Source organism: Felis catus, chromosome A1, assembly GCF_018350175.1.
Source record: "Felis catus isolate Fca126 chromosome A1, F.catus_Fca126_mat1.0, whole genome shotgun sequence".
In the NCBI taxonomy this organism is placed as follows: Eukaryota; Metazoa; Chordata; class Mammalia; order Carnivora; family Felidae; genus Felis; species Felis catus.
In genome coordinates, this window is record NC_058368.1 from 13,762,089 (window position 1) to 13,787,999 (window position 25,911).

The following is a 25,911-nucleotide window of genomic DNA, read 5'->3' on the forward strand; positions in this document are numbered from 1 at the left end:
AGAAATGTGTTCTTAAGAGTGAGATAATTATTTTAGATACTCTGGTATAACGGACTTCGTCAGTCCTATTGACAAAGTTCATTTCAATGTGCATCTATTACAAGCTATACTCAGAGGATCCTCTGGAGGTAAATTCTAGCCACTTTTACCAGTGACACTCAAAACGTTTCTCGACTTCACAACCAAGGAATATGGAAAGAAAATACATAGATCACACAATGATAGTTTATGTATGACAAACTGCAAATAGCCACCTCCTTAAGGAATGTCTAGATATGTATCCGTTGCCTTTAATCCCACCTAACTCATTTCGGTATATTAGTTCCGCTCCACACAAGAGCAATGCAAACATTTTTTAAAGCCTGCACATCTTCTCCCACTCCTACAAGCCAGTGTGCAAATATTTAACATTTATCTCATATTTCTTATCATCAAAGCACCTTCTATCATATGAGAGAAATACATTTTATTTATTTTTTTTTAATTTTTTTTTCAACGTTTATTTATTTTTGGGACAGAGAGAGACAGAGCATGAACGGGGGAGGGGCAGAGAGAGAGGGAGACACAGAATCGGAAACAGGCTCCAGGCTCTGAGTCATCAGCCCAGAGCCTGACGCGGGGCTCGAACTCAGGACCGCAAGATCATGACCTGGCTGAAGTCGGACGCTTAACCGACTGCGCCACCCAGGCGCCCCAAGAGAAATACATTTTAGATTTACTCACTATATAAATGAAAACATAGAGACGAAGAAAAAAAATAACTTAGACTATGCATAAGGTCTATGACATAGCTGATATCTGAAATCAGAATTTCTAAGATACCTTCTCATAAACGTAGGTGTAGCACGTAGAAGTCTTGGTGAATTAGAGTCATAGAATGAGTACTGCCTACTCAGTGGAAGTGTGTGTCTTATAAATGTCTTTTCAGTATCTTTTCCGAGAAGTCATTTGTTTCTATATTCTTCACCAAATGGCCTGAATAGAATAATTAATGGCATAATTACTTAAGATCTTTGAAACAGTTGAAGAGAATCTGATGAATGGATTAAAAATTCTATCCTTTTTATGAGTATCATTACTATAAATCTGGTTATATGTGGAGTTTTTTGAGCATTATTAATCATTCTTAAATGCTAAGACAGAAGACTTAGACTTTTAAAGTTATCTCTTTGTGTTTAGCAGGCCACAAAAAACTACTGAAATATTCATTATATTTGTAATTACTTAGTAACCGTCAACATACTGAGTTATTTCAAATCATAATTCTTAGAGACCAGTTGCTTTCCAAAAGAAAATCTTATCCTGAGATAATGATCATTTAATTTTAGTACGAAATCAGCTTCTTTCTTAAGGCGAAATCCAGTCTAAAGCCACTGTGATTTTGAACTCTAGAGAGAAATCAATCCCAATTGAAAACTGCCCTCTTCTGTACAATCTTATTTTGTAGGGAATACATCTTAAGTTTATAGGTTGATTGGAAAACAAGGTGTTTACACAAGACCTAGGATAGATACTAGAACCAAAATGAGGCAAAAAGATAGGGTTTACACTCATATATTAAATAATGGTGGACTTTGGCTGTCTTTTTTCCTAATTCAAAAATTTAAATACATTTCACTTCGACATTGACCAAAATAACATAATCATTTTTCTCTCGTTTTATTTTGGCTCCCTATCATTGCCAATATTTCTAGGTCTGACAAGAAACAAGACTTCAGAGACAAATTACAGAACAGCAGAAGAAATAAGATGGCTGTGAATCCCAGAGAAAGGATCAGAGGTGAATGGCATGAAGAGATGCGGTTGGGAGAGAAACAAAAGTGAACAAAACAAAGGGAAATGTCTTAATCAGAACATACCTAGAAATGTAATTATTAAATACAGAAAGGTGTCACAGGGTCTAGGGAACAATCTTAATGAATATTCACAGAGTGCAAACCAAGCTATTGTCAGATATAAAAACACAAGTCTGATTCTCTAATCTCTTCCAGGTTATAATAGTTAATATACTTATGAAAATGAATCAATCCTTCTTATATATTTGATATAAAACTCCTTAAATGTAAGAAGAAATACAGTAGTCCTCCACTTACCCATGGTTTTGATTTCTACGGTTTCAGTTACCTTCAGTCTGGAAGTAAATGAACCTCCTTCTGACTATCCTCAGAAGGTCAATAGTAGCCTAACGCATTGTCACAATGCCTACATCACTCACCTCACTTCCTCTCATTGAGTAGGTATTTTATTGCCTCACATCATCACAGGAAGAGGAAGGGTGAGTGCAGGACAATAAAAAGTCTTGAAAAGGAGAGAAAGACCACATTCATATAGCTTTTGTTACAGTATATTTTATAATTGTTGCATTTTATTATTAGTTATTGTTAATCTCTTACTATGTCTAATTTACAAATTAAACTTTATCATAGGTATATATGTATAATAAAATACATAGTATATATAGGGTTTGATACTATCTATGGTTTCAGGTATCTGAAGTCTGGGAATGTATCCCCCACAGCTAAGGGGTGACAGCCATAGAACTCTGTATAAACAACAAAATTAGCAAACCCCGAGACTTTTGTCACCTTTATTTAGCATATTAAATATATATTTACCAAATCAAAAGTACCTTTACCGTCTTGTTTTACCCAGTATTCATTCAGAGGAAAAATTTGTTAAATATTCTCCAACCCAATAATTTCAATAGTTTCCAATGTGCCTTAAGCAATAATAATTAACTTGGGATTTGTATTTTAATGGAAAACCAGATTTGAAGGGAACTTTTTCTGGAACTTTTTTTCCAGATCTATGGCTTTGAGATTTCCTTGACATTTTACATATTTACCTGGTATGTACATAAATAAATTTACACATATTTTATGTATGTATTCACATTATACGCATATATACAATACTACATATATTATGTGTGCATACATATAAAACAAAAGTTTTAAGAAACAGTATTCTTTGTATACACAATATTCTCTAGTATTTTTACTACATTTTCTATTCTATTTCCTCTTTTAAAATATGCTGATCACAACCTGCTAAATTGATTTCACAAGCCATTAATGAATTGCAATCTATAGTTCGAGAAACACTGCTCTCAGCCAATTAAACATTGTACTTTACTTCAGGTTTCTTCAATTAATCTGATACACTTACAGACAGACTGTTTCATTTATGAAGTGATTGCCAAGACCAATATATGACTTATATTGGTCTACCAACCCATAAATGTTCTTACTAGTAACCCATGCAGGCTTTCTCTATAAATTATATGGTTGGTGTCATTGTAAATCTTACAGGCATTTCCTTTATCTGCAGAAAGTATCTATTTTTGAATGGAGAAAAGAATCCCCACTGAAAAGCAAACTAAATCACACAGTAAATCTAATAGAAAGTGATTAATGGGATTGGTTGTCAGCATAGTCCAGCTTCCTTCCCTCAAGAAGTGTGAACAGGACCTCAAATCCATCTTCATTAATACGTTACCACTTAGTGTGGTGTTCTAGAGATACATTTGATAGTTAATAATTAATCAGAAGTCTTTACTAATAGTGGCAGAAGGGAGAATGAATGGGTAGACTTGCCCTGCGTAGAGAGAGATTTCCAACAATGACACCAGAGCATAATACCTTAAAGATATAAGACAATGGCCTTTATGAAATCTGAATAGCATGATAGATTTGTAACAGCACAATCTTCTTTGGAAAAACAAGTTTTACTCTCACTATATCAATAATGCTCACTATTCCACAGCACTTCCCCTCTGGCTCATATAACCCTAAACCTTCCCTGTCATAACACCCTGTGTTTATTCTTGAGAATGCTCCTTGTGACTGTAACTAGTTATTTGATCATTATTCATTTTATGTCTGCTATCCCATTTAGCCCGGCTAATTCACTATGGAATCCACAGTGGCTAGCCCAGTGCTACTACATCAATAGTACTCAATAAATACTTACTGAGTGAAGGAGGGACTGGAAGGATGAAAGCAAATGTTAGCAGGTTAATTTCCAGGTTTTTTTCTGCCTTCAAATAGAGGTAGAGACTCACACCGCCACTCGCATATTTACTGTATATTTACTGGAAAGCATGTTCTTTTTCCTCCTATTCACCCAAGCCAAGAACTTTTCCATCATGTTCAATTTTCCCCCATTGTATTTCATTCAGTTAATGTTTATTGAGCTCCCGCTGCAGACCAGCAACTACAGTTTCTCTCTAATCCATCCATTCCACTCAGTTCCTTGTGCCACTGCCTCACCATTTCTTCCTTAGATCATGACAATAGCCTCTTATATTTTCCCTGCATCCTACTTCCGGAAGTGCCCTCCATCCACTCTACATATGGCTGCCCAAGTAATCTTCCTGAAACAGGAGATATAATCCTGCCCCAAATCCTCAGAGCCCAACTCCTAAATGTGACATACAAGGCTCTCTTTTTCTCCTAGGTTGACCTCCCTGACATAAATTCTATATTCCATATAACAAATAACAAAACTCTTACACTTGCTGAATGTCCTGTGCTGTCTCATCACTCCATGACTTTAAACATTCTCTTCCTTCTTCTGGGAATATCCTTCCCACTTTCTTTACCTGAGATATTTCCATTCATTCTTAAGGCTACACTGCAAATGATGCCCTTTCCATGAAACTTTCCTGGTCCAATTACCCTTCTTGAATGATTACCCTACTAGATCGTTGTTCATTTTCTGTGCTCTGGTTTCACTTTGTATTACATATCTATAACTGTATATATTAAATTGTACTGTTATTATTTATTTGCATGCCTATTTCTGGCTCCCTCTATGAGACTTCAAAGCTCTTCAAAATGAACATTCATGAGCAAGAATGAATATAAAGTTGAATATAAACTTATCTCTATCTATAGTACCTATCACAGACATTGACCATAATAAATTGTATCTGTCAGAATCCATAGTTTCTGGAAACATAATCTCATTTAGCTAGTCTATGCCAAAAGGAAATTACTACAAGGTATTAGGCAGCTAATGAAATTTCTAGGAGAGGCAGGTAGTGTAGCATGGATGACTCAACCAACAATACTCAGTTGAACTGAATAGAATCCTCTACCATCCTTTTCTAGCTGAAACCTCACTGCCCCAGGCCAATGACAGGATCAGTAGTTTCTTTAGCAAAGTTTCCCCAGAAGAACCAAAGATTTCACCACCATACTTGCCAGCAGATGCTATCTCTTTGAGCATTTACACCAACCACTCATTACTCACTTCTTCCTTCCAAGTCTCACCTACAGAAGAGACCCTGCATAGTCTTAGAAGGTGCCATCACATCATGCAAAGTCTGTAAACCATGTGCCGAGGCACAGTTAACATAGGTTATATATGCTGAGGACGCGTAGCTCACTACGTCGAATCTGAACTGCAAAGGGGTCTGCGAAATGCAGTTTAACCTTCCTGCCTCAATAGTTCAGGAAGCCATGCCAAAAGGGGCAGGAGTGGGAAAGGGGTGAGCCACTTTGCAGTTCTTCTCACATATGTGCCTAAGAAATGGTAAGGAGGAAATGGAAGGTTGAAATGTGAAGGTCATCTTATCTTCTCCATATTCTGCTGTTTAAGTAATTCAAATTTAGCTTTTAATTAACAAAATACACCATTATTCCTTCAAAAATATTATTTATATTCTAATTTTCAGACAGTTATTTCCTTAGCTCTGTCTTTAGCACATCACCTCTCTCTAAATTTTTCTAAGGCTCATACTACTTATACACCTTTTCCAGTGTAGCTTGTGATTTGAAATATATTGCATTCCCATTCCTTTTCATTTGTATAAGAACATGAACCCTCTGATTTTAACACATAACGACGCTGGCTAACAACAACAACAAAAGATTCTCTCAAATGTGAAATCATAATTTTAAGTTATTTCTATCAGAACAGATAAATTGAACATAATTTCAAATTCTCCTCCTGTACTTGGTACCTTTATAGCACACTGGAGGCAACAATTAAGTTATCTGTTTTCAGTGTAATAAGTAGAGAATTCTTTTGTAAAAATTCATAAGCCAAAATAAATTCATTTTTTTTTTATAATTTTTTTTTTCAACGTTTATTTATTTTTGGGACAGAGAGAGACAGAGCATGAACGGGGGAGGGGCAGAGAGAGAGGGAGACACAGAATCGGAAACAGGCTCCAGGCTCTGAGCCATCAGCCCAGAGCCCGACGCGGGGCTCGAACTCACGGACCGTGAGATCGTGACCTGGCTGAAGTCGGACGCTTAACCGACTGCGCCACCCAGGCGCCCCAATAAATTCATTTTTTACCTGTGTTTTAGTTTCTGTCTCTTAAAATCAAGCTCCAAATTAGCAATCATGGCTTTTTGGTACTTAGGGCTTTTATGTACCCAGAATGAATTTCTAAAGGTAAAAGTAAGTATATTTAGTGATAGGACTTACTCTATCCCAATTCAGCCACTGACTTATTGAGTGATACAGGTGAGCTATGTAAGAGATAGTGCTTTAAGTATAGCAAATAAACTATAGGAAGCGTTAGAGACTCACCCACAGGAGAGCCTCCCACAATCTAGAATTATTCAGTCCAAATGCCAATGGTGCTGCTGTTGAGAAACCTGGATAAGCTGAGAGCCGGTACATGACCAAGGAGTTGGCGAGGTGGAAGGTTAAGGGGAGAATAGAGCAGGGATGGAGGGATGACAGAGGACAGTGTTTCAGGGAGTGAGAAACACTTGTATGAAGGAACTCCACACTCACTGATCCACCAATTTCTGTTTTATTGTTGTGAAATACAGATAAAATTTACCATTTTAACCGCTTTTAAGTACACTGTTCAGTGAAGTTAAGTACTTTCACATTGTTGTGTGGCCATTATACCATCCACTTCTGGAACTTTTTCATCTTCCCAAACTATAACTCTGTACCCATCAAATAACAACTCCCTATTCCTCCTCCCTTGAGCCCCTGGCAATCACGATTCTACTTTCTGCCTCTATTAATTTGACTCCTCCAGGTATCTCATGTAAGTGGAATCACACCATTTTTGTTCCTTTACGTCTGGCTTATTTCACATAGCATAATGTCCTCAGGGTTCATCCATGTTGTATCATGTGTCAGAAGGGCTGAATAATGTTCCATTGTATGCATATAACATATTTTTGTTTATTCATTTATTCATCGATTGACAATTAAATTGCTTTCAGCTTTTGGCTATGGCGAATAAGGCTGCCATGGACATGAGTGTCTAATACCTGTTACAGTCCCTGCATTCACTTCTTTTGGGTATATACCTAGAAGTCATTCACCAATTATTTTTATGTACCAACTAATTTCTTGGCATTGTTGTAGTGGTTAGTCTACCAGAAGAACAGCACCCAAGATCCTTCCAGTCCTGGCATTTCCATTCTGGTGAAGGAAAACAACCACATGAATAAGATCATTTCAGAGTGTCCTATAAAGAAAATAAAAAGAGGAGAAGGGAGTTGAATATGACTGGAACTTAGAGTGCTAACAAGGGAGCAGTAAGTAGGGAAGATAGGAGAAGCCTTATGAATTAGGTAACCCAGGTACGGACCCTACATATTAGTTTACGAAAAAAGTTCAGAGAAGTTAAATGAATTGCCCAAGGTCACACAGCTAATAAATTCTACTGACCAGGCTAGAACCCAGTAGCACTGCTTCTCCTTACTACACAGATTTTCTTCAGAGCTGCAAGGTTGGATAAGGGCACATGTTTATCAAACACAGCAACCGACACCCCACCTCTCAGACATCTGATCTTTCCATCTGCTCTCATGATTCCTCCACAATCAACTCTGTGAATGGGAAGAGGACATTTTAACTTTTGACTCATCCACATATATTCTATACCCAGTGTTGCTGCTGGTATGCCTCTTGGCTTATTTACAGAAATTTTCTACAAGTGCAACATAAAATAATATTGATTCTAAAAAGAAATGTCATACTTCCCCATAGCCCAACTTTAAAATGAACAACTTCTATTCTGTTAAAAAAAAAAAAAATCACATATGGCCCGAGTAAGTAATATCTGACAAAATAGAGACGCATTCTGTCAAACAATAAGAACACTGTTTCTTCTAACCCTTGCTTTCATTCAAGGTCATGTGCAACTTACATAAATATTACATGAAACCTGTTTTGCAAGAAATCAGTGTCTATGATGATTTATAGAGACAGAAGTACAATGGCAAAGTCTACCTTTTCAAATATTATGAGCTTTTAATTTCTACCAAGAGGAAGAAAGTGATCCTTTCTCATTAGATAAACATATCTATATATATATCTCTATCTATCTATCTATCTATCTATCTATCTATCTATCTATCTATATGTATTTTATGTAGGATTAAGACCTTAACACAGTTAGTGTGTGCAGTTAAGATTTATCAAAGGTTCTTTATGAAAGAATGTGTCAGGGGACAAGATGCATTGTAACCATTTCAAAATCCAAATCCTCGTTGATTGGATGAACAAGAATAAGTTATAACACAAGTTTATATCAAGAAAAATATACAAGATATGTTTCTCTTTTATTCTCTTTTAATCTTTTGTTGTAATGTGAGCTATTATAGAATTATATAGTAAGTAGTTATTCTTAGCCTTAAAAGTGCTTTGCAAAAAGAGGCCAATTTTGCTGAATATATTTGTTCCATCAACAATTAGTTGCTGAACAACTACTACGGGTAAAGCACTTTAATAGGTGCTATTAAAATTGTTATATGTCATTGTGAAGCAAAAGCATTTTCCTACATATATTTAGGTGATTGGTCTAGTATAATAAAGAAAACTACCCTGTGAAAAGATTTAACATGCTTCAGAGAAGTTTTACATTATCAAAAATCCCATAATTACTGCCAAGGGACTTATTTTTGTCATTTAGAATCGACCTCAGATATAGTACTTTGTAAATACATTACTTAATATAACACTACAACACATAAAAAGGCTTTCCATCGCTTTGCTTATCACAAAATCTCCTTCTACCTCTCTTACAGCTCTGCAGCCTTTTTGCTTATTCAATAGTTGACACATTTTCATTAAGTGTCAGGCACTGTGCTTGACATTGAGGATACAAAGGTGAACATGAAAGACAAGTTTGCTCTCTTGTGAAGCTGGCATTCTTGTTGAGGTGACAAACAAATAACATGAAGTTTATAGACACTGTGATACGGAAAGTGAATGTTACCACTGGGACAGAGAGCCGAGCATCAAAACAGCATAGGGTGGAGAGAAGGAAAAGAGGAAGTGACAGGGAAAGCATTCCAGAGGAAGACAGATTTATGTCATCCCTTGAGAACGTCTCCATAGTTTCACCATTGCCACAGGAAGAACCCACATGTTGAACTTAGGTTTTGAACTCAGCTCTGTGTGACTCCTCTATAGCACACTATTAGGCACCCCTTTATCTTCAGTCGGCTCATTTTTGAGTTTGTCTTCCTTTCTTAAATCCCTTATTGGTGAGCCTGAAGGGGCCCCAGGGATTGTGCTTCCCAATGCATAATGTTATCTCCATTACTCTCATGTTTCTGTTGTCTTGGTTTTAGGAGTGCATTTCAATTTCCGGTGAGACTGGAGCACTCTCCTGAATCCCAGCTGGTTTGTCCAGGTCCCTGAACTTCTTCATAGTGTTTGCCAAATTCTCCCACTCTCATTCCTACCTTTCCCAGGGATCAAAGTTTCCAGTGGCCTATAACTTCCATTGTGGGATGGGCCCAGAAAACCCATCCAATTGAACCTCAAGGAAACGAATACCATTTCATGAGAAAAGTAGCCACAGCCCCATGAACACTGTAATAGAGCAGATGCTGCTAGTTGTCCCTCACTAGGGGTGGGGATGTGTATCAGTAAGGAAAGCAATACAACTGTTTGGAACTTCTTTAATGGAAGACAAATAATTGGAAAGAGGTTGTATAGCTCACAAACTAAATGAAAATCTAAAAAAACTGAAGTTCAGAAAGACCACAAACCAGAGTTGTTCTGGGCAGGTAGTAGGAATGAATGGACAATCTCTTCAGGAGGCCACTACTGGGACAAATCTACTTTGAACACATTCCCCAATACTTCAGTTCTAGGGAGACACCATCAGGTTAGCTAAGCTTAGGCCACATGTCCAACCTTGGCCAAGGGAAAACAGGTACCATTATTGACTATATCCTGTAGAAGAATGATTCTCCAAACAACAATTGGGATGCTGTTATCACAAAAAGGGAGAATAGACACTAAGCTGCGAAAATAAAATTGTCCAGTATAAGAGTCAGTCTTAATGCTGGGTGGGTTCTCAGAGTCGCAGTCTTGTGGGTTCCTAGTCTATACCCTTCTCTGCACTTGACTGAATAAAGTTGCGACATGCCTTCTAACTGGTTCCACATGGGTTTCAAAGATCTCAACATGTGAATACCGGGTATCTTTGAAATATAATTCTCCAATAAGAATTAAGCATACATCATGAAAGAGAAACTATTTTTCTCCAGAAGGATAAACTTAAAAATTTTTAAATATTATCCATGTAAATAACAATGAGAACACACCAAAAAATCCCTACCATATATATATATATGTGTATATATATATATATATTTAAAAAGCCAACCTGTATATTCATATCATTTAGCAACTCTTTAAAGAGAAAAGTCATGCCTGATGCCTTTCCCAGCACTCAATAGTTAGTCAAAATATTAACTAATAATCCCTCTGCCTATTGAGTTAAGAATTTTTTTATTTTATTTTTTACAGTGCTTAACAGTTTTTATTTACACGTATAAATACAGAACACCAGACAATTTTACAAAGATTAGAATTCTGATATCTGATTTCCATTATTTTGCTTTGTATATTTAAATTTTATAAATATGTATTGGCTTTACAAGATATTACACTTTTTAAAACTAATAACCAATACATTATCTCTTAATATTTAAATTAAATATTGATTTCTTTTCTGTTAAACTATTAAAACTCTTAAATTTATCCAGAAAATTAACAACTCTCACAGTTATCATCCATTGTTCTTGCATTTTACTTTTGCAGCAATATAGTATATACTTCAATTGATTGAATATTTTGTCAAAACTGCAACTTTTTTTAAGTTTATAATTTTACTCCAGTGTAGTTAACATACAGTGTTATATTAGTTTCAGGTACACGATATAGTGCTTCAACAATTCTATACATGACTCAGTGCTCATCATGATACTCTTTTTTTTTTAATGTTTATTTATTTTGAGAGAGAGAGGAGGAGGGGGCAGAGGGAGGAGGAGAGAGGAATTCCAAGCAGGCTCCATGCTCTCTGTACAGAGCTCAACATGGGGTTTGAACTCGTGAACGATGATCTCATGACCTGAGCTGATATCAAGAGTTGAAAGCTTAACTGACTGAGCCACCCAGGTGCCCCATGAGAAGTGTACTCCTAATCCCTATCATTTATGTCATCTACCCCTTCACCCACTCCTGACTCTAGTAACTATCAAGTTTGTTCTCTCAGTAAAGCATGCGACTCTTGATCTCAGGGTTGTGAGTTCAAGCCCCACACTGGATATAGAGATTACTTAAAAATAAAATAAATTTTTTGGAGCGCCTGGGTGGCACAGTCGGTTAAGCGTCCGACTTCAGCCAGGTCACGATCTCGCGGTCCGTGAGTTCGAGCCCCGTGTCGGGCTCTGGGCTGATGGCTCAGAGCCTGGAGCCTGTTTCCGATTCTGTGTCTCCCTCTCTCTCTACCCCTCCCCCGTTCATGCTCTGTCTCTCTCTGTCCCAAAAATAAATAAACGTTGAAAAAAAAAATAAAAAAAAAATAAAATAAATTTTAAAAAAACAGTCTTTTTCTTGGTTTGTCTCTCTCTCTCTTTTGTTCTTTTGCTCATTTATTTCTTAAATTCCACATATGAGTGAGATCATATGGTATTTTTCTTTCTCTGTTTTACTTAGTATTATACTCTGTAGCTCTATCCATGTTTATGAAAATCACAAGATTTCATTCTTTTTTATGAATGAGCAATATTCCATTGTAAACATATACCACCTCTTCTTTATACATTCATCTATTGATGGACACTTGGGCTGCTTCTATATTTCGGCTACTGTAAATAATGTTGCATTAAACATAGGGATGCATGTATCACTCTGAATTAGTGGGTTTTTTTGTTGTTGTTGTTGTTTGGGTTTTTTTTTTTTTTTTTAAGAGATGGAGAGAATGAGAGCAGGGGAGAGGGGCAGAAGGAGAGAAAGAGAACATCTTAAGTAGGCTCCACACTAAGCATGGAGCCTGACATGGGGCTCGATCCCATAACTCTGGGATCATGACCTGAGCCCAAAGCAAAAGTTGTATGCTCAACTGACTGAGCCACTCAGGTGCCCCAGTGTTTTATTATTTTTTTTAATGTTTATTTATTTTTAAGAAAAAGCAAGAGAGAGAGAGAATGAGTGAAGGTAAGGCAGAGAGAGAGGGGAACAGAGGATCAGAAGCAAACTCCGACCTAACAGCAGAGAGACTGATACAGAGCTTGATCTCATGAACCATGAGATCATAACCTGAGCCAAAATTGGATGCTCAACCAACTGAGCCACCCAGGTACTCCTGAATTAGTGTTTTTGTGCTTTTTGGGTAAACACCCAGTAGTGAAATTACCAGATGATAGGATAGTTCTATTTTTAACTTTTTGAGGCCTCCATACTGTTTTCTAGAGTGATTGCAACAGTTTGCATTCCCAACAACAGCACACAAGGGTTCCTTCTTCTCCACACGTTCTTCAACACTTGTTTTTTGTGTTCAATTTTAGCCATTCCAATAGATGTAAAGTTATATCCCATTGGAATTTTGAATTGCATTTCCCTGATGATGAGTGATGTTGAGCATCTTTTCATATGTCTGTTGGCCATCTGTATGTCTTCTTTGAATAAATATCTTTTCATGCCTTCTGCCCATTTTTAATTGGATTTATTTTTATGTGTGTGGAGTTACATAAGTTCTTCATATATTTTAGATATAAACACTTTATGAGGTATGTTGTTTGCAAATATCTTCTCCCATTCAGTAGGTTGTTTTTTAGTTTTGTTGATTGTTTCCTTTGTTATGCAGAAGCTTTTTATTTTGATGTAGTCCCAAGAGTTTATTTTTGCTTTTGTTTGCCTTGCTTCAGGCATCATATCTAGAAAGATGTTGCTATGGCCAGCTACGAATTATTTTCATTGTGGTATAACTGACACACAACATATTAGTTTTAGGTGCACAACTTAAGTATTTGGTATTTGTGTATATTGCAAAACAATCACCACAATAACTCTAATTAACATCTATCACCATATAGTTACAGAATGCTTTTTCTTGTGATGAAACTTTCAAGATCTTAGCAACCCTTAAATATGCAATAGTGTTATTAACTATAATTGCCATGCTGTATATTAAGCTGAATTTTTTTAGTTATTTTACTTCTGTGTTTTTAGGATTCCTCCAAATAAATTGTCATGAGGGCAACACTTAAAATTACATCTTTTCTGTTGGGCTCTCGCCATTAACCACCATGCAAGCACAGATATCTTGAAGTGTCAGCTCATTCTGTCTTCCTATGTATTTCTTTAAAGAATATTCACATAGGAGCACCTGGGTGGCTCAGTCGGTTAAATGTCCGACTTCTGCTCAGGTCATGATCTCAGGGTTTGTGAGTTTGGGCCCCAAGTCAGGCTCCACACTGACAGCTCAGAACCTGGAGCCTGCTTCGGATTCTGTGTCTCCCCCCACCTCTCTCTGTCCCTCCCCTGTTTGTGCACGCACTCTCTCTCTCTCTCTCTCTCTCTCTCAAAAATAAATAAATAACATTTAAAAAATAAAGAATATTCACATAAAGGCAGAAAATACTAAGTCTATTTTTTTTCGTTGTTCTCCTTAACCTCGAGTGCCTAAATGTTTGTCCTGGTAACACTCTCTGGAGTGAAATTTTTAAGGCTTGAATAGGGAAGACCTGATACCTATCATTATGACAAAGCTCAGTATGGATGATCCTGAAGAAGAGAGTGACAATGATGATAATATTAATACTAATACCCATTTTCATTGAGCCCTGAGCATATGTTGTGCCCTAAGCGCTTTGTATGCTATTGGGAATGATCTAGGACAGAGACATAATTACAGGAGAGAAAAGAAATAATTACTAGAGACAAGTCCCTGAGTAGATAGAAGGAGATAGAGGATCCAGAGTTCAAGTGGAGAAGTTGGCCTTAAGTAGAAACAGGGTGTGTCCATCCATAATAACATTGCTAAGAGTCTGGTGGTTTGATTTTAGACGGATGGAGGAGTTCTCTAATGATGGCTTCTAGATTCTCAGAGAGATCAGAAGAAAAGAGAGAATTGTAGGTAGTTGTTGGAGACATGAGGACAATGATAGGCAAGAGTCACCACTATTAATTTTAGCAGATAGAGAAGCTTTTGTCAGTGGAAGCTAGAGAAGAGGAGAAAACTATAAATTGCATATAGAATAGATGAAAGATACCCTTGAAGTTGTCCAGAACTCTTGGAGGATGACTATGAGTTCTCACAAAGCAGACTGGGGCAGGACAAAGAGAAACAGTGTTTTGTGAATATTATGACCCTACTTCTAAACTATGCCCCAGTAGATAGACCTTGAGAGAAAGGGGCTCCATACTTTTTTTTCAATCCTGAGCCTCCTTCAGGAGCTGAGGAAGCAACACTACACACTTCTTAAGATAAAGTCCATCTATGTTGTTCACTGCTGTATCTTCAGTAGGTACGATGTCTGGAACTGAGGAGACACTTGATTAGTATTTTAGGAATGAATTGATGAATAGATGGAATATAAATTTAAAAATATGAAATTTTATATATAATGTGCATTTCTGATTTTCCTTGTAAAATTCTGTGTCATTCATGTGTGATAGTGTCGTACTTGGCTTTTGACCAAGCTCCCACTCAAAAACCAAAGGAAATCTCCCAAACTCTTCAAAAGGATGTTTACACTAGGACTAAAAATGAAACAAATATTATGTATTCTCTGTGGACACTTGTAACCATCGAATATATGCCATAACAAGCATTCTTATCATTTACTGGCGTGGTATGAGAAATACTTTAACATTAAGTTCCTCCATGAGCCTGAAGTCTGCTGGAGTGATCACTCCAGAACATGCTCTACTCTCTTTGCTCCAAAAAGTTCCTTCAGATGAGATGTGAATTCGGGTCACATGACTAATGTTGTTCTCTGTTTACCTGATTCAGCATCGTCAACCAGGAGGTGTTCTCTTTTGGACCATAAGGGTGCCTACTATAATACCTGGATTGGCCAAACGGGTCTAGATTTGCCTTTCAATTTATCAAAAATCTTATACAATCAGAGGCCATAACTGTTGCTACTTCAGATAAGTGATGTCTTCTTGCAATGCCTTAATCCCCTTTTCCAGATAATGTTTGGCACACACAGAAACTTATCCTCAGAGGAAGAGCTTATGTCTTATTTGATTTTCTCAGCACTTAGGATGGTATCTGTTGAAGGAATGAACACATGATTGACTAATAAATAAATATTGAATTATTCTAACAGAATGACCCATTCTAGTCATTGAAATTCAATCTCTGCTCCATGCTGTAGGAAAGTCAGCAATACTGAATCTCTGTCTCTTTATCTCAACGTCTGACCCAACTTTCAAACATAGAGTTAAGCAGTCTTTCCCCCCCAAGAATTAACCACACACCACAATTGCCCTTGCAGCCCAATTTACTCCCACTCAGCAGAAAAAAAAAAAAATCAAATCACTTAGGGAATCTCAGTGTCTAGCATTTCTTGTTCTCTGCTAAGAGAGGGTAAAATATATTCACTGCTTCTCCCAAACTACAATCTCTAGGAGGCAGCTACTTTCAATTTTCCTGGAGCTGTTCCTTAGTAATAACTTAATGGCATCTCCTGTACATGACTCCTCTAACACTTTCTTCTGTAGCTTACATTAAGTTAGAAATGCTTTTAATGGAGTGCCTGGGGAAGTGGGTGAGTACAAGTCCTGGAAATTATGTCAAGTACCACTTCCTTGTGATAGTTACAGATTTCCTTCGCTTTTGTTAAATATCAAAATCAAAATAAGTATTACCCAGCCCAAAACTGTAAAATAATTATAATGATCTACTTTCCTATGTAGTTCAAACGTAGGCCAAATTCAATGTTTTTCCTGTAGAAACAAAGTACAAGAGATTGTGGAAGCAAAGAACACCAGATTATAAATCAATGAAGACACATTCTGTTCTAATATTCAATTGCCTTGATTTGGAGAAAGGCATGTAACTTCATTCTCAGCCTTTTCTATATTGAAAAGAAGGCTTTTTCTTCCTAGCTGATAAAGAATTGTGGCGATTTGATGAGATGATGATCATAAACCTGTGGATCTTAATAACACTGTGTATCACTTTACTTAACCAGTAATAGCTTCCTGGCAACTTCTGCACACGATTGCTCTTTCAAACATTTTCTTCTGTAGGAGTCTACATTAAGGATGAAAAGCTTTTAACTAAGTGCACAGAGAAGAGAGGCAGCCTTTTTAATCATTTATAGAAAGGAATTAATAACAAACATTTTTAAAACATCTATAATTAAACCAAGTCATGCTTTGGGAGGGGCTGGGCGGGGGTGGGGGGGGGGAGGCAGAGGGAGACATTCCATTACTCTCCTAGGGAAAGGGAAGCAGGGAGCCAGTTCTGAACCAATGTCTATGAGCCAGGTCTTCTCCTAGGCTCTGTCCACTGTTCTTTTTATTTGCATTCTCACCACAGCCCTTTGATGCAATCTTATTAGCCCCACTTCATATAGAGTGGACTCTAAATCCTCAAGACACTTAGCATGGTATTTTAATAAAATATACTGAAATATTTGTAATACTATTGCTTTCAAATGTAACATAATAAGATTTTTCGATCTCCTATAATCAGAAATCTGACTTTTCTTTCGGATTTCTATCTAACACTGTGGCCCAAAGGCAAATGGAGGGCAATCCCACCTGAAGGAAGCAGAGGCTATGATATAGGAAAGTCAGAGAGGAAGAGGAAAAGAAGCCCAAGTGGAGTGTGGAAAGGGGAAGAAAGAGATGGGGAAGGAGAAAAACAGTCATATACATGTCAGAAGTTCCTCAACTTTCCTCCAGCCTGAGTCAGCAACCCAGAACGATCCCGAAAGGGAAAACCAAAAGCACGGAGATTATTTTTCCCATCTACATTTGTCACTTTAGAAAAGAAACTGCATCTTCAGATGCCCTCCCCACCCTTCAGGAGGCAGCCCCAATAGACTGCAGTGGTTGTACAGCATAGTTAACCTTGAAGTGTGAGTTAATGCCCTTGAGCTGTGCTTGGCTTCCACATAGTGTGGAAAAGACTCAGATGTCCCTGCATACGTCTAGGTTACTGAGCAAAGCATTTGAGAATGAGACCAGGAAATTTCCTAGAGTTGTTATACCAAGAACAAATGACATCACCACCAGAGAGGTTGATGGGACTGTTCAACAGGGAGGGGCCGCTGAGTGAGGGAAGAGACCAACAGCAGATGCTCCAGGTGGACACAAGGGATAAACAACAGCAGATGCTCCAGGATAAACAAGGGACACCGTTACAGCACAGGTGAGCAGGGACCCGGGGAGCAACACAAAAATTTAACAGGCAAAGCCACGGTAGAGACATCCACTCAGAGGGAAGAAATCTGAACATTTATCTACAAGCAATAGCCTTTTCAATCATTTATAGAAATGAATTAATAGCAAATATTTTTTTAAATCCATAATTAAAATAATTCATGCACCAGACACAGGGCCACTACTCTATACACAACATCCAATGAAACACTGAGAAATCATTTATGGCAAGTTGAAGACTTTCTCTGCAACACTGTAGGGCTCATGATGATGATTCGATCTGTTTTAGGAAGTAAAGTGTTTAGGAACCAAATTACATTTTCTTTGCACATTTCAGTCATAGTGAGAGTAAATCTGCAGGCCAACTACAAAATGATTACAAAGACAGCCAATGCTGAGGGCATGAATTCTATAAATCAAAGGGACCACCTGGAGATTTCCCTTCTATCAACCAAGATCATTGGCCTCAGACAACTAAATTAAAGCCAAAACTGAATATGCTCTCACTGCTTACCTGCAGTGTGGTTTTGGCTTATAAAGCATTCATTTTTCAGTTGTACGGTCTTAACACTCTCAGAAATGGGACTTTACCAGTGAGAATATTTTCCTTTAGCTCACATTCTAGATAGCCAACTCATGTGTACCACCAAATTTGACCATTGAGTAAACTTTTATTTTTTCCTGCCCAAGTGCTTTAATATAAAATAAAATGTTCAATTAAAGGGATTGTGATGCAATGCCACAGATTGAACTTCAAGATAAAACTTGCTGCGAATAGAGAGATAATATTTATCATCTAATCATGACTAAAGGAAAAATGTGTGTTTACTAAAACAGGTGGGAATTTTGCTATGAATTTATACAGGAAACGAAATTACTCTACTCAAAATGTAACAGAGGGCCAAAAAGCAAACAAATCCGAAGAAATAAATTGTAGATATTTTTGTAAGTCCTAAGAGACATCATTCACTCATTCATTCATTCATTCAGCAAACATTTGCTGAGCCCCTACTATGTTCCAGGTACTTCCCTCGGTACTAGCAATGCATCAGTATAGATATAGAAAGCACCTTCCCAAATATTAACTCCTCCCTCAAGGAGTTAATATTTTGATTGAGAAAACAATAAATAACTAGACAAGATACAGGTCAGAGAGTTGGAAGTACTATGAAGAAAAATCAAAATGAAACAAGGTAAGAGGAAGTAGGGAGGGGATAGGAATTTATATAGAGTGGTCAGGGAAGTCCTCTCTGATAAATTAATATCTGAGTAGGTATCTAAGTTAACTGAAGAAGAGATTCATGCAAATATCCAGAGGAAAAAGACCATTCCATGCAGACGAAATAGTACTACAAAAGCTCTGAAGTAGACATGACTTTGGTATGTATGAAGAATAGCTAATAGACCAGTAAGGTTTGACTAGAATAAATAAAGGGTGACAGAAGAAGAGGTCAGAAAGTCGGCAAGGGTCAGTCCATGTGAGACCTTATAGGACAAAGTCAGACATTGGGGTGTATTCAAAGTTCAATAGGAAGTCATCAGAAAGTTTTGAGCAGGAGAATCACTATTTGTAGCTCTGTTTAAAAAAGCAAATCACTCCAAATGCTGTGTAGAAAAGAGACTAAATGAATTGGATTATTACGTAACTATACACAAAAATCAATTACAGATGCACTGAAATCCTAAATGTGAAAGATGAACTTTAACTCTTTTAGAATAAATTATGAGAATATAATTATGATCTTAAGATACAGTAAAATTTCTGAAACTAAGCACATCAAAAGAAAGAAGCAGGACAGAGGGAGACAGACAGAAGGAAAGAGGTGTGTGTGGAGGGGGTGGGAGTGTCTGGGCAGGGGGAGTGAGAGAGAGAGAGAACCATAAAGGAAAAGATTGAAATGCTTGTCTACTTTAAAGTTTTAAACTTCTATTATCCAAGAGATTCCATAAACAAAGTGAAAAGAAATGTCACAGCCTGGAACAATACATTTGCAATGAATATAACTAATAATATACTGAATATATTAAGAATATCAATGTAATAAGAAAACCAACATAGTAAAAAAAAAATGGAGAAAAGCTTTAAATAGGTATTTCAAAGAAGACGACACCCAAAAAGCCAGTAAACATATAATGAAATACTCTCCCTCATTAGTAATCAGGGAAATGCATATTAAAACCATACTAAGATAACTTTTCACCCATCATATTAGCAAAAACCAAAAATCTGACATTATCAAGAGATGAGAAGAATGTAGTGAAAATTTGGAACCACCACTTTAGAGAGAATTTGACAATATGTTGTCAAGTTAAAGATGTGCATACACTATGACTCAGCATTTAACTCCTGTATATCCCAAAGAAACTCTTACAGGAATGTACAATGGAGACACACAAAATAGTGTTCACTGCAACTTACAACAACAAAAAGTTGGAAAAACACAGTTGTGCATTAACAGGAGAATGGATGATTGAATTATAGTATACTTATATAGGGTATTAATATAGCAGTAAAAATTAACTGTGAGTGACATATGTCAACATAGATAAATTCTAAGCAAATATCACTGTGCAAAAAGGGCAAGTTACAAAAAACAATGCATAAAGTTTAAAAACATAAAGGAGCACCGGGGTGGCTCAGTTGGTTAAGCGTCTGACTTCGGTCAGATCTCCAGTTCATGAGTTTGAGCACCGCGTCAGATTTTGTGCTGACAACTCAGAGCCTGGAGCCTGCTTCGGATTCTGGGTCTCCCTCTCCCTCTCCTCTCCTCCACTCACACTTTCTCTCTCTCACTCTCTCCCTCTCTCTCTCAAAAACAAATAAACATTAAAAATTTTGAAAAAATATAAAAAGTATACGAATATATAATATAAAATATAAAAGACAGACAGACATAAACAATAATGAATACTAAAATCAGGGCAGTGTCTGTATTTACTTTGGTTCTCACCCACCCACCGTCTCCCCACCCACCCAAGAGGTAGACGTCAAATAGGGATTATATGGCAAGAAATGCTTTAGGGGAAATGGCTGTGAAGGATAAAGGGGAAGGAACAGGAGTAGGCAGGAAAACTTCACACACGAGGCAGGGTTGACCTCCGTAAAAGGAGACAGGGAAGGACTGGGTGGGAAGAGCTCAGACTGCAGTAGCATTTAAGAAAGTTGTGGCCAGGAGCCAAGATGGCAGAACAGCATGGAAGTTTTTTGTGTGTCTCGTGTCCATGAGATACAGCCAGACCAACACTAAACCATCCTACACACCTAGAAAACTGATTGGAGGATTAACACATCAATCTGCACAACCTGAACCACAGAATTCAGCAGGTACGTGGTGCGGAGAGGTGAACTTGGGGAGAGAGAAGCCGCGGCAGGCAGGAAGCCGCCTTTGCAGGCAGAGAGAGGACGGAGACTGGGGCAGGGAAGAATACGGGAAAAGCACCCCTCCCCAAAAGCAGCTGGAGAGAAAGTGGAAAATTGGAAACAGCCGCAGGGACTAAACCAAAAAGGGAGAAAGGAGAAAGGAGAGGGTTTAAATTCCATTAAGACTGTAAACCAGGGGAGCGCAAAGGCTGCAACTCCGCAGCTCATACCTGGAGGTGCTCTGGTGGGAAGGGCGAATCCCCAGGAACAGAGTGGGGTCCGGGAGGTTCTTAGGCCACACTGGGAAAAGCAGTTCCATTGCTGGAAGGCAGAGATTGTTGAGGCCCCCTGGTCGCAGCAGACCCCAGAAGGTGGCCACATTCACTGATGCTGGAACAAGGCCGTTGAGGGTAAAGCCTGGTGCCCATAATCCCTGAAACGCTGCTGCTACACTGTCTCGTGAACTTTTGCTGGGGCGGGCTGGCACCTGGCCGCAGTTTCGGGGCACCGGCAGCAGCAGGTTCCAGCAGGCGTTCGTGGGTACATTCGGCCATTGCTTGGTGAGCCCTCCTGCAGAGGGGCTGGAACAGGTCAAAGCCTCAGTCCTTCAGAAGTAAGGGGCAGGGGAAAACAGCCACATCTGAGACAAAACTCGGCAGAGAGGTATTGCCTGGGGCTTGGTCACGGACAGTGAGGAAACAGGGAGTGGATGAAAGCTGAAGACAGAGGACGGGTGCACCATTGCTGATCCGGGAGAACAGACTGTGTAGATGGGTGAAGCCATTTTTACCACTCCCACGCATGCGCATACGCACACGCACCTACTAGCTCCGCAACAATCCATGCCAGTAGGCTAGCAGCGTCCTCTAGTGGAGAAAGGAGCCGTTACACTGAGCCCCGCCCAACTGGGCCAACCTCCCTCTTCAAGAACACAAGTCTCACCGCCTACTTAATTTATGGACTATAAAGCGCTACACAGTCTGACTTCTAAGGGAAAACGAAGTAATTTCAGTCACATTTCAATTTGCTAGCAGGTCCAGCTATTCAATTTCCTTTCTTTTTTTTTCCTTTTACACTATTTTTTTTCTTGAATACAGAAAGAAAAATTCATCTTTATTTTCAATTTTTATTAAAAATATTTTTCTTTAATTTTTTACTATACTTTTTATTTTTGTTTAAATTTTTTCAAATTCTCACTTCTATCATTCTATTTTATCATTCTATCTCACTTCTATCATTCTATTTCTTCAGTGTATTCACCTTTTCAAATTTTCAAATAATTTCCTTGTTTTCTTTTTTCTTTTTTGTTTCTTTTCTTTTTCTTGAACACAGAAAGTGAAAAACTTCATTTTTAGTTTCAATTTCTACTAAAAATATTTTTCTTTAATTTTTTTACTATATTTCTTGCTTTTATGTAATTTTTTTCAAATTCTAGTTTACTTCCATCATTTTATTTTAGTCTACTAGAGTGTATTCACTTTTTCAAATTTTCCAACGACTAATTTTTTTCTTTTTTCTCTTTTTTGTTTCTTTTCTTTTTCTTGAATAGAGAAAGAGAAAAAAATTCATTTTTATTTTTAATTTTTATTAAAAATGTCTTTATTTTTTTTCCTACTATATCTTTACTTTTGTGTAAATTTTTTCAAACTCTATTTTACTCCCATCATCTCATTTTAGTCTACTTCAGTGTATTCACTTTTTCAAATTTTCAAATGATTTCCTCCCCCCCTTTTTTTTCTAATCTGTCAAACCACTTTCAACACCAAGACCAAAACACACCTAGGATCTAGCATCATTTATTAGATTTTGTGTGTGTGTGTTTAATTTTTTAATTTTAATATTGTTTTAATTTCAATTTTTCTATCTCATGAATTCCTTTTCTCCCTTCAAAATGACAAAACGAAGGAATTCACCCCAAAAGAAATAGCACAAAGAAACGACAGCCAGGGGTTTAACCAACACAGACACAAGCAAAATGTCTGAACCAGAATTTAGAATCACGATAATAAGAATACTAGTATTCTAGCTGGAGTTGAAAATAGATTAGAATTCCTTTCTGCAGAGATAAAAGAGGTAAAAAATAGTCAGAATGAAATTAAAAATGCTACAACGGAGCTGCAATCACGGATGGATGCAGCAGCAGCAAGGATGGGTGAGGCAGAACAGAGAATCAGTGATATAAAGGACAAACTTATAGAGAATAATGAAGCAGAAAAAAGAGGGAGATGAAGGCAAGAGACCACGATTTAAGAATTAGAGGAATCACTGACTCGTTAAAAAGGAACAACATCAGAATCATAGGGGTCCCAGAAGAGGAAGAGAGAGAAATAAGGGTAGAAAGGTTATGTGAGCAAATCATAGCAGAAAACTTTCCTAACCTGGGGAAAGACACAGACATCCAAAATCCAGGAATTTTGGACCCCCCATAGAGAACCCCCATTAGATTCAACAAAAACCAACCATCAACAAGGCATATCATAGTCAAATTCACAAAATACTCAAGCAAGGAGAGAATCATGAAAGCAGCAAGGGAAAAAAGTCCCTAAACTACAAGGTAAGACAGATCAGGTTTGCAGTAGACCTATCCACAGAAACTTGGAAGGCCAGAAAGGAGTGGCAGGATATATTTAATGTGCTGAATCAGAAAAATATGCAGCCAAGAGTTCTTTATCCAGCAAGGCTGTAATTCAAAATAGCAGGGAAGATAAAAAGTTTCACAGACAAAAATTAAAGGAGTTTGTGACCACTAAACCTGCCCTGCAAGAAATTTTAAGGGGGAATCTCTGAGGGGAGAAAAAATGAAAAAAATGAAAAAAAATATATATATATAAAACAAAAACAACAAAGATTAGAAAGGACCAGAGAACACCACCAGAAACTCCAACTCTACAAGCATCATAATGGCAATAAATTCATATCTTTCAGTACTCACTCTAAACATTAATGGACTCAATGCTCCAATCAAAAGACATAGGGTAACAGAATGGATAAGAAAACAAGATCCATCTATATGGTGTTTAACAAGAGACCCACTTTAGACCTGACCACCTTCAGATTGAAAATAAACGCATGGAGAACCATTTATCATGCTAATGGTCAACAAAAGAAAGCTGGAGTAGCCATACTTATATCAGATGATCTAGACTTTAAAATAAAGACTGTATCAAGAGATGCAGAAGGGCATTATATCATAATCAAGGGGTCTATCCACCAAAAAAAACCTAACAATTGTAAACATTTATGCACCAAATGTGGAGGACCCAAATATATAAATCAATTAATCAGAAACATAAGAAAGTCATCAATAGTAATACCATAATAGTAGGAGACTTCAAAACCCCACTCACAGCAATGCACAGATCATCTAATCAAAAAATCAACAAGAAAACAATGGCTTTGAATGACACACTGGACCAGTTGGACTTAACAGATATATTCAGAACATTTCATCCTAAAGCAGCAGAATATACATTCTTCTCCAGTGCACATGGAATGTTCTCCAGAATAAACCATATACTGGGACACAAATCAGCCCTAAGTAAGTACAAAAAGATCGAGATCATACTGTGCATATTTTCAGACCACAACGCTATGAAACTCGAAATCAACCACAAGAAAAAATTTGGAAAGGTAACAAATACTTGGAGACTGAAGTACATCCTACTAAAGAATAAATGGGCTAACCAAGAAGTTAAAGAGGAAATTAAAAAGTATATGGAAGTCAATGAAAATGATAACACCACAACCCAAAACCTCTGGGACATAGCAAAGGCAGTCATAAGAGGAAAGTATATAGCAATCCAGGCCTTCCGAAAGAAGGAAGAAAGATCTCAGATACACAAACTAACCTTACGCCTTAAGGAGCTGGAAAAAGAATAGCAAATAAAACCCAAAACCAGCAGAAGACAGGAAATAGTAAAGATTAGAGCAGAAATTAATGCTATTGAAACAAACAAACAAACAAACAAACAAAAAACAGTAGAACAGATCAATGAAACCAGAAGCTGGTTCTTTGAAAGAATTAACAAAATTGGTAAACCACTAGCCAGTTTGATCAAAAAGAAAAAGGAAAGGACCCAAATACACAAAATCAAGAATGAAAGAGGAGAGATCACAACCAACACAGCAGAAATAAAAACAATAATAAGAGAATATTATGAGCAATTATATGCCAATAAAATGGGCAATCTGGAAGAAATGGATAAATTCCTACAAACATATACACTACCAAAACTGAAACAGGAAGAAATAGAAAATTTGAACAGACCAATAACCAGTAAGGAAATCGAATTAGTAATCAAAAATCTGCCAAAAAACAAGAGTGCAGGGCCAGATGGCTTTCCAGAGGAATTCTACCAAACATTTAAGGACGAGTTAACACCTATTCTCTTGAAGCTGTTCCAAAAAATAGAAATGGAGGGAAAACTTCCAAACTCTTTCAATGAAGCCAGCATTACCTTGATTCCAAAACCAGATAGAGACCCCACTAAAAAGAAGAACTATAGTCTAATTTCCCTGATGAACATGGATGCAAAAATCCTCAACAAGATATTAGCCAACCGGATCCAACAATACATTAAAAAAAATTATTCACCACGACCAAGCGGGATTTATACCTGGGATGCAGGGCTGGTTCAATATCTGCAAAACAATTAACGTGATTCATCACATCAATAAAAGAAAGGACAAGAATCGTATGATCCTCTCAATATATGCAGAGAAAGCATTTGACAAAATACAGCATCCTTTCTTGATAAAAAGCCTCAAGAAAGTAGGAATAGAAGGAGCATACCTCGAGATCATAAAAGCCATTTATGAATGCCCCAATGCTAATATCATCCTCAATGGAGAAAAACAGAGCTTTCCCCCTAAGGTCAGGAATAAGACAGGGATGTCCACTCTCGCCACTGTTATTCAAC

At 37.4% G+C, this 25,911-nt stretch overlaps 2 long non-coding RNA genes across 2 annotated transcripts in view; one reads left to right on the forward strand and one right to left on the reverse strand.

The window, feature by feature from the left end:
* LOC109497423 overlaps positions 1 to 6,087 on the forward strand; it is a 48,860-nt gene extending 42,773 nt beyond the window's left edge. The window contains exon 3 of the long non-coding RNA XR_006593925.1: positions 1,695 to 6,087. This is a non-coding gene — a long non-coding RNA (uncharacterized LOC109497423). The remainder of the gene's footprint in view (positions 1 to 1,694) is intronic.
* Positions 6,088 to 6,756: 669 nt separating this feature from the next.
* LOC123383764 lies at positions 6,757 to 22,130 on the reverse strand. The gene is made up of 2 exons (XR_006593926.1): positions 21,223 to 22,130; positions 6,757 to 7,450 (listed from the first exon to the last, which is right to left on the reverse strand). It is a non-coding gene; the product is annotated as an uncharacterized LOC123383764 (long non-coding RNA).
* Positions 22,131 to 25,911: the final 3,781 nt, after the last annotated feature.